The sequence below is a fragment of the Acipenser ruthenus genome, chromosome 8, assembly GCF_902713425.1.
Source record: "Acipenser ruthenus chromosome 8, fAciRut3.2 maternal haplotype, whole genome shotgun sequence".
Taxonomy (NCBI): Eukaryota; Metazoa; Chordata; class Actinopteri; order Acipenseriformes; family Acipenseridae; genus Acipenser; species Acipenser ruthenus.
In genome coordinates, this window is record NC_081196.1 from 51,181,886 (window position 1) to 51,192,647 (window position 10,762).

A 10,762-nucleotide genomic window follows, 5' to 3' on the forward strand; every position below is an offset into this window, starting at 1 on the left:
TTTTGTTAAATTTTTTTTTTTTTTTTTTTTTTTTTTTTAAAGCAATCATCCTTATATGTTTGTGCAATTAAGGACTTTTGCAATCCATATTTTTGAGCAGACCTGTACATTACAAAAATTGACATTACAATTCTAGTAAGTTTAGGGACTATTAAGTCAATTTTTATGCAATGTTGGCTCCTGGACTAAGTTAACATGCATTCTGCACCTATAGCTTTGACACCAGAATGTAAATATCTGTAGCTCAAGCACTTGAGATATAGCAAGAATGTCCACAATTGGCCGTTTCTGAAGAGTATTAAAATAATCCCAACTTTAAGTGACTTTTTGTGTAGTAAAACATTCCTTATTTATTCATTCACTCTATGAACCAGTTTATGAGTCGTGCTCAGACAAATGTTTATGTTCAGAGATCTGTTAAAAAATCTGGTATTCCAATATTTATTTGCAGAACTGTATATACATTTTTTCTTTTTTTAAATCCAGAAGTAAGAATAGGTTGTGAAGGCCTTACTTTACCCCACTGAATTAACTACACAAGAGGATGCCATACCGTAGTTTATATATTTATATATATATATATATTATACACACACTGTCATGCAAATTCTCATTCATCATTTGCTTACCTCACATGTATAAAATTTTTTATATCTATATCTATATCTATCTATCTATCAATAAAATCTTGCGAATTTCAGGCCAAAATAGTACATAAAGCAGACATCACATTTTGTTTTTGTAATCTCTGCCATTGCCTTTTCTTTACAATAAAGTGACAAAGACACATTTTTCATAAAAGTAAATGGACTTACTGATGTTTATTTATGCCTTTATAAGCTCAACAAATAAACTGAAATAAAATTAACTTGAACAAACACGTCAAATGAAAACGTGTAAAAGGGACGTTATACAATGAAAGTAAACTCACCATTTTGGTTCTCGTTTATTACATTCCTCATAAGAGAAAATATGATCACAACATAAAACCAAAAGTTGATCACTGTACATAACATTTCCCTTTCAAGTTAGGCCAGGATTGGAAAGCTGATGCAGCACCTGTGACTTCAGGTAGAAATCACTATTTGACAGTTTGGGTGGTGCGCATCCTAACCTGTCCTGCTTACTTCTTGCTGTCAAACACTTTTCAAAATAAAAAAGGGAGGGCAAAAATAGCTCATTTTTTTCAATTGCCATTTTATAAACTGTCATGCAAATTCTCATTCATCATTTGCTTACCTCACATGATGTATAATAATGAAAAACAACAAATTTGATTAAATATATATTTTAAACAAACTGAATATTTACACACAAGTAAAAACATCAGTACCTATATACATATTTTGGTTTCATCTTCATTTTTTCATTGATAATTTGTGTAACTACAATTTTGAAAGACTGAATTACTATTAAAGATTTCTCATTTATTAACCAAAACAAAAAACAAAGGTTTTCAAAAACACACACTAACAGAATTCTTCAGTTGTATGCACATAGACTTCCGACAGTAGAATATTGTCAGTCTTACTTCAGCAGCACAATCAATACTGGAGACATATGAAGTGGTTTAACTCCAATATTTACGTGCTGCTAAAGCACAGCCAACATAAATCCATTTTTTGCGCTTTTAAATATTGACCAAACAAAGTCTCTGTTGCAGCCACAGGTTATTCAATTTTTCAACATATTTGTCAGGCTGGTGTGAGAATCCTTGTATTTTTTGAAGCAGCACAGTATGGCCTGCATCACCATATAACCCACAAACCATTATGTGCTGCTACATCACTTCAAGGTCTTCAAAGCAATTCACACAATAAATTTCACTACACAACATACCACCACAATTAAATCATAACTTATTTTGGGTAGTAGCTGAAACAATTAGATAATTAGAACCATTTTCAAGAAATGTTGTACACTTATAATTGACCTTTAAAAAAAATAAAAAGACAGTTAAAAGCTTCAAGCTACAATAGTGACACAAACAAAGGCAAGAGCTTCTCTTCAGTTAACTCTGAAATTAATTCAAAAGGTGTGGGGAAGTTAAGCTTATCTTTTGACAAGTGTGGTATATTTTACATATATATATATATATATATATATATATATATATATATATATATATATATATATATATCATAGATATGAATGTCAAATACTGTACATTGATGTATTGCAGATAGTGTAGTGTATTTTAAAACTACACTTCTAAAATAAGGTATCAATGTGGTAAAAGACCAAGAGACAGATTCGAACAAATACCTTTTAAACCTGATCTGGATCATTCGTCACCTGCAAAATATTACGGCATCTGTAGTATGGCAGTCTGCAAAACAGAAACCGTACATCCTTAGGTAAACAAAAAAAAAAAAAAAGTGTGAATGAAAGGTCAGCTAAAAGTTCAGTATACTCCAACCTTTAAAGATTAGAAAGCTAAAAATAAAGAATTTGTTCAGATTTCGGGGGGTGTTGGTGTTGCCTAACTGAGCTTTATTACAGTGCATTTGCTACAAGCTGCAAAAAAATACATTTGCCGACATGTCATTAAAACTCTACATGTCAAATGTTAGCGATGTTTTTATATTCTTTGGATTTTGTGTTAATCCATTTTATGTGCGTGTATTGTGATAGCTGTGAAAGTACTGTTTTGAATTGCATACATGAGCGTTGGAAAGACCAGAATGAATACAGACTTCATTGCCAGCATGTTTCCCTAACAGGATCAATGTAACGCTTCACCTGCAGAGGAAAGCACAGGACCTATAAAGCTTCAGAGTCATATTGCAAAAGTCCACCAATGCAGACGACTACAGGTTCAGCATAAAGCGATAAAAAAAAAAAAAAAAGTACTTACAGTTTATTATAGTAGCCAGAATGGTTGTCTTTTGTCAAATTTAGCTTGAATACGCTTAAACGTAATTCTGTTCTAATAGCACGTAAGAGGAAGGCATCTACATTAGTGGCCTCTGTTTTAGAAATGTAGCATTAAATAGAATGCTTAAATTTGAACTTTTCACTATTGAATGGCGTATGTTAACAGCATTTTTAGTTAAGCAGTTCTTTGCCAGAAATATGTTTTTGTTTTGTTTTTATCCGCTGAACTAATTTTATTAAATTATTTGGAAGTGGTAGTTTTCAAAATAACTAACACTAAAAAAATGTAAAATGATCACACGTTTTTTAAAATGAAGTTATATAGCGTTTGTGTGTATTCCCTAATGCAACACATTACTGTGTTTATTTAAAGAAACATGTATTTAACAGTGTACATGAATCAACCAGGTTAGCCTAGTTTAGCATTATACTGTGTTTACTTATTTTACTTTCAGAAAGATTTGAACAGTATAGATTCATGGAGGTGTTATGCTGTATGTGACTTAACATAAGAAATGGCCCATCTTGCTCATTGGTTGTTTATTGATCCAAGCAAGAACCTCATCAAGCCATTTCTTGAAGTAACCCTGTAAATCAGCTTCCACAAGTGTTTCATTTTTCATTCCTTGCTCACAGTTTTAGGGCACTAAGATACCCCTGTATGTAAAACATCTGGCCTAGTTATAAAAAGTTTGCTTCAAGGAAAGTATTTCTGTGTTATTTTGTTATATATCAAAATTAAGCGATTCCTTGTAATTAGAGTATTTGAAGCTGGCCAAAATGCTGTTTGTGCTTTCTTACCACTTACTTGAATTTTAAAGTCAGTGGCAATGACCTTTAAATACACGGGAACTTGTTTTCGATCGATAGATATTATGGACCGTTGCCTAAATCAGGCAGTTGGCGAAGTGCCCAGCTGCAGCGGGCAGATGCCAAATTAGCTTCGAATTTTATGTTACTACGGCATCTGCCCAGGCAGTTCAATTGCCCACAGCCACCCGAACTATTATTGAGAACTGCAGTAGATACCCGGAGGATGAACACTGCTGTGTTACTTTCCATTTGCCTTTCATTTGTTACAACACGGCGCACTGAAGTCTTTCTTCAGTGCGCCGTGTTGTAACAAATGAAAGGCAAATGGAAAGTAACACAGCAGTGTTCATCCTCCGGGTATCTACTGCAGTTCTCAATAATAGTTCATCAGTCGAATAACTTTATTTAATCATTAGACCGACTGAATCGTTCATATTTATTTTAATGAAATGCTGAGGCAAATGACTAATTGTCTGAGATCTGATGTCAACTAATGTTAGACATGAAATATTGTTTGAATGTGTAAAAATTATTTACAGAACGAAAACTAAATTTCTTTTAATAAGAAAACATTTTCTTCTGAGTCAAATTGTCGTTCGTATTTCTGAATAAGAAATACAAACTGTATGCTATTGATTAATGATTAATTCATATTGCTATCATAAATTAGTTTTGGTACTGCGTTCTTCCTGAGTTTCAGGTAACTATAGTTAACTGGGTGGTTTTTACACGTTTAAAAACTTAAAGGTGGGGTGCAATGACATAACAAAAAGTCATTGTTGAGTGCAGCTAAACTTTCTATACATGTCCTGAAAGTTTCATTCACATTCGTTACTTATAAAGTGGAAAAAATGCAAATTTTTGGTTATACCGTTTTCAGAAACCTTCAAGGCCTCTACCCGGACGAGCGCGCGCTCGTGGCGTCACACCGGGACATTCACTGTTGTAAACAAATGCAGTAGATGGAGGACAGAAGTGAAAGCGATGTTGGCAGTATTTTCACGCCTGCTTTTAGTGAAAAGCTTGTGCCAAGCATTGTTATTCAGACGGTGAATTTATTTTGAAGAATATCGCTTGATTGTTGCATCTATGCATCTCTGCTGTTGCGTGTTACTGGAATTCAGTTATTAATCAAACAAGAGGTTAAATGATCAATTGTATGTTTCGACTACGCCACCCTCAATAATGGTGAGGGACCTCTAATTATCTCCCGCACAGGTATTTAACTGGGACGAACATCAGTGACTGACAGGAAGTATACAAAACAAAAGGAGGCAGATTGCAAAAAAAATTAGCATTTATTTTTCAGGTTCACAGTAAAAACAAGACATAGACCCTGAAGTATTCTGAAAGTTTTAGTTATTGTTAATTATTTTTTTATAATAAGATGTTCAATAGTGATAGGATTTACTTGAGGTAACCAGACTTTACAGTACAGTCAATTACACTGCGTCACACACACACAACCCGATAACCTTCACTGTCTATGTAGGCTATGCCTTGCTGCAAAGGTTTTTAGTCACTTGGACAGCTGACACCCTTTAAACATAAACAAATGGTGAGCTTGTCCTGGTGTGACGTCACGCATAAATTAGCCTCAGCTTCGAGTGAGCTGGACTTTTCATAGGAGGTGTCAACTTCAGAGTTGTTTTTTTTATACACTTAGTGTTAAAAACTATACATTAAAACTACAGATACTTTTATTGACCTACCAACAGTACCATGAAAGTGAATTCGGGAAAAAATGAAAAATCATTGCATCCCACCTTTAAAACTGTGATTATTAGTCTCGCTGATATTGAATTCTCTCATTCAACAACGCAACTCTGCTCAGAAATTTGTATTGTTTTACTGCAATTTGTAATGTTTCCCACCTCCCACTTACTCTAACCTCTATATCTAATCCATGATGAAAATAAACTGCATTGATATTTTGTTTAGTTCCATTGTTGCAGCGTTGTCAGAAAGTTATCAAAATAAACATTGCAACAGGTGGCTTGGTTGCGGTGCGCTTTTGCGCTTAAAGGCAACAAAGGTCATTCACTCTATTTGTATTATACTGTATATGTTAAAAAAATCTTTCTTCATCCGGGTGGCTGTGGGCAGTTGACCAGCCAGGGCAGATGCCGAAATGACATAAAATTCAAAGCTAATTCGGCATCTGCCAACTGCCCGGGCATTACGGCAACTGCCCGATTTCGGCAACGGTCCATAACATATATATAAAAATAGCAAGCTTTCCACCATGCTGTAGCATTATTAACTGCGTATCAGCCTCATACACTTTGCACTTGCAAAAAAAGGAATTTGGCAGCCATTTAATATATAACGGACATAAGATCCAAAGTATTGAAATATTACTGAATATCATGATACTGTGCATGGTATTGTATCGATACTCCCTAAATGAGTTATCGCAGAACACTAATGTGACCTTTACTGCGACAACAACTTCCTCTGTCAGCTGTGCCTGACAATTGACAATTACACTGGAACACAGAAAGCTGTCTTTAACTAGAACTTGCCCAAACTGTCCAGCTCAGCTATACCTGGCAAATGACAGTGGAAACAAGGCATTAGTCAGCATATCTGGGTTGGTAGCCAGAGGCATTCTGAGTGCTAAACAGCTGTTCTGATGACATCTTTCTAAGACAGAGCAAATAAGTCTTCTAAAACAAATGTTTCAAAGCAAGACTGCTACATATTCACATCAATCATGGTGGATGATTTTGAAAAGAAAGTTGGGAACAATACAAAAGGCAGATACGCACAATTCAGCTATGCTTATATGTTTCTTATAAGGTTTGAGGGAGTGCAAGCTGATATGCTGGGATGATTTCACAGAGCAGAAACACCACTGTTCCTAGCCAGCAGCTCCCCTCCCCCTACGGTTTGCATTGTGCAGCACACCAAATTTGTTTACATCATAAGGGGTGTGTGAGATTGCATGACTTACTTTTTTGACAGCTCAGTGTTAATTGGTGTGACATTACGGTCCAGCATGCATTGGTTGTGCTCAAACACTGGTGTCCCTTTTAAGACAAAACTGGAAAATAAAAAGACAAAAGAAGAGTGCTTGTGTGACAGTAATGGTAAAGGTGAATTGGGTGACTGTTCAACAACCTGTAAATGAAGGTCGATTACCATTCTGGGCATGCAATATATAGGGAGTATGGAAAAAATTCAGTAACTTAATTTATGATTGGTACAGAACCATATTGTTACTGCAAAACTTGACATTCACCAGTGCAATTACTTGCTACATACCTCAGTACCTTCTTGTGTCTGCAGCAAAATGAAAGCAGTATTTTAGTTAGATTTTTTTTCTATCCACAAAATGTTTTATCTTTTGCTGTTGTGCAGTTATGTCATGACATTATACTGTAGCATGGCACTCTTAACTCCGGCTGCAAAGGGGCAGCAACTTTTTTTCTAGTCAAAGTACCTAGGGTCTTATACACACATGGTGGTAGTAGGATACATTTGAAAGGAAGCAAGCAAGAGTTGGAGAGGGAGTTAGTTAAAAAGGTATTAGCTATGATCAGTTTTGGACAACAAAAACAAATATCACCAAGGTTTGCATTTAGTAGAAAAGTTAAATCCTTTGAGATGTAAACAAAAGAACTGAGCTTTAGAGTGCTGTAAAAAATTATTAGGCCACTGAAAAACATCAGAATCTTCTCAGTTTAATACATGTTCATTTATTAGGGAAGGAATCAATATTCTTAATTTATACTTTAGAATTCTGGTTAAAAAAAAGATTACATAAACACAGCTATAATTAAGGGATCTATAAGATATAGAAAAAAGGTCAATTTCAGGATAAAAAACAGGTGTTTAACCCCTTCAGTCCTGCCTTAGTGCTGTAGGTTAACATAAGCTTACTGTATGATAAAAGGCAAGGCATATTATATCAGCTGCATTGTTACATAAATGAGTACAAATATTGACGTATGAGGCCAAAGAGTCCACAACGGTAATTACAAAAAAAAGTTATTTTTCGGTATGTGGGATTTAGAGTTCTTAAAGTACCAACGGAACTTTAAAGTCCCATTTACCAAAACATATGTAAAAAAATATGTTTTTGTTCTGTTCATGTATACTCAATAAAATGAGTACCTTTTTTAATTACATAAAACTTAATTTTGCTTTCTTCAGTTAAAAAAAACAAAAAAAAGGACAAAGGGTTAACTCCAAATTCAAAAATTCCATTCCGGTTATAGAATGTATTTCATTGTGTATTGCACCATCAATTGTGTTTAGATATGCATCTTCATTACAGTAGAGCTAGATGAGAAATGTTTTGCTTTAACTAAAATGTACAGAATGTAGTGGATCCAAGAATTTGCACATGTGGGTCTTTAGCTGTTAATCCCTGGTCTAAACTATGACTTTTTTTTTTTTTTTTAACACTTATTACCCATGACCTTCCAATACTTATTAAATCAAATATGAAAGTTTGAGCCATAAAAATCAACACGACCCACATCCAATGACAGCCATCTCCTTTTATCCACTCAAAAGTGCTACAGAATGCTTTAAACTTCACAATTAAATAAGTTGTACGCAGGACACATCACCTACACACGGCCACCTTCACAATATCCCTATTACTAGTTGGATAATTCACAAGTTATAGAACTACTCTCCACTGATGAAACACAGGTTAATTGTTAACAGAGAGGTATGGTATCACTTGCATTTTAGTAGTGTTTAAGTCTTCGGCAAATTTGATGCACTGGATCGCAATAGATTATCAAGTCTCATGCCACAGTACTCCGTACACTGGCAATATTGCAAGTCAAACCATCATTGCATTATACTTAAGGGACTTAGATTAGTTTAGCAGATGTAGGGCTACTGATTTTCCATTCTGGGGAATAGCAAATTACATTTCTCAAAAATGACCAATTCCATTTTTTCCCACTTTATCAATTTATTGACAATTAAACACGGCAACTGAACAAATATAATGTTGATAGTTAAAATAAGTAAATTAATAAATATTACAACTTTTTTTTATTAAATCCAAGATTTTCAATCAGACTTGTTGGTGTAATAGTAAGTAAAGTACCTTACATGTCATAATATTTATAAACCTCACTTGGCTCATTGTTAGCATTAAAATAAGTAGGAAAAAATGAATTACATTACAACAGTTCAGAAAACAAAGGTCCAGCACTGTTGTGAGAATCATATTTACAGTCTTCCCTAACACTGTAGTTCAGTCTGTAAATTAAGGTGTTTTGAAAAGAAGCTTATTGCTGGCATTACAACAAAATATTAGTTTAGTAACAGTCCAGCAATGTCACGTGAGAGTAATCCTATTTACAGTACTCCATAAAACTTTAGTGTTGTACTAGCATTACAATATAACCAGGATAAAATATGAAACACTGATAAAAAAGGCGTGTTGACTGATGTGTTGCTACACAGGTTCACGGCTGTGTATCACCCGACTAATTTAAACAGAGACACTTTTAATGAATCCTCATAATTGTTTCTTTGCTAATTCTGTCTTATTTGCAAAATATAACTAGGTGTGTCTCCAGACAGAATGTCTTTACACAGTAAAGCGATCAATTTCCTTTAAGGAATGTATAGCTAGAAAAACAGCTTTGCACTTTTCTTCAACAGCAGATAATTAAATTAAGAAACAGACATGGTTTAACAAGACTAATTATAGCTTTATTAAATGCAGGTAGAGTGGAAAGAAATAAACTAAACATGCAATCAATTTAGCGTAAAACCCTGCCTTGAGTGCAGTACTTTAGGTCTAAGTTTCTCAGCATATAAGAATGCAGTGCTTTGCCATTTTTTGTTGCCATCTTTTTAGCTTTCTTGTTCTACCTTTAATGGTATTGACTCGTACATAATCAATCGAATGACAGCAAAATGTGCAGAATAGTATCCCTTCTTTCTTCGTTGGTGCAGCCGCCATGTTGAGTTTCAGCAGACACATGCAAGTGAAGTCACACGACGAATTAACTCAACTTGGCTGGGTGTAATGTGCAAAAAAAAAAAAAAAGAAAAAAAACCAGCACAAAACTGGAGTTGCGAGGAGAAAGACAACACTGCAAAATGTCGTTATTCCAACCACTGAAAATCAGTAGCCCTACAGATGTAGTCAATAATTCAAACAAAAATGTTTTTTCTTCAACTAGTTAAACCAAAAATACTTGTACATTTTAGCAAGTGTTGTACATTTTAAATTAGCACCAAAAAACATATTTCATGAAATACATTACATGGAAATGTTTAATAGAAAGGAATTGCTTACCAGACCATACCATTATGTAGCTTTATGCACACCATTGCTTTAAACTTCCCATTTCTTCCTGAGATGCAATTCTGCTAAAAAAAATAAAAAAAATTAGGATTCACCTAAATCCATACTGCTTGTGAGGCAATGCATTGGGGTTGTAGAAAACATTAAGTTAATGATGAAGGGAACAAAAAAATAAACTACAATTAAACTAGTTTTAACTATTAAATACATTCTATACCCTATTAGCATCTTTATATATTAAATACCAAAATATTGTTTAAGAAAAATGACCGATAGATTATTTTAGTTTACAGTATTGTGTAAAGGGAAAGCAGCAAACAAACCATATCCAATTAAGAATAAAAGCAGATGTAAAGACTAATTTTTGAATAATGTTATGATAAGGGTTCTGCATACACAGAAATATTAAATAAGAAAAATAAAACTATCCACCAAATGTTTAATAAGCAAGGGCATTTACAAAAAAAAAAAAAAAAAAAAAAAAAAGAGAAACAAAGAAAACACACATGAAATTCACTGTCTCACTAGGAACCCAAGAAACAGCTTTGGGTTGATAGCAGACAATTAAATGGCACACTGCATCCCAAGCCAAAGGGGTCATATTTTGGCCAGATTTTGCAAAAATCAATACACCAGGTCTAGATAAAACATTTAAGAAGCATAGGTGCATATTTTCTTAAACATACAAATGGTGTGACAATTACCAATCTTTCCAACCAAATGTGCTGCATATCATTTTTTATACAGGTGAATGTTATGCGTCTACTGTTCAGGCTTCTGGGA

The 10,762-nt window shown here is 34.1% G+C and overlaps 1 long non-coding RNA gene across 1 annotated transcript in view; it reads right to left on the bottom strand.

The window, feature by feature from the left end:
- Nucleotides 1-2,266: 2,266 nt before the first annotated feature.
- Nucleotides 2,267-10,762, bottom strand: part of LOC131737789 (uncharacterized) — a 28,963-nt gene continuing 20,467 nt past the window's right edge. Inside the window, exons 2-3 of the long non-coding RNA XR_009329413.1 lie at nucleotides 9,971-10,044; nucleotides 2,267-2,329 (exon numbers count right to left, since the gene is read on the bottom strand). This is a non-coding gene — a long non-coding RNA (uncharacterized LOC131737789). The remainder of the gene's footprint in view (nucleotides 2,330-9,970; nucleotides 10,045-10,762) is intronic.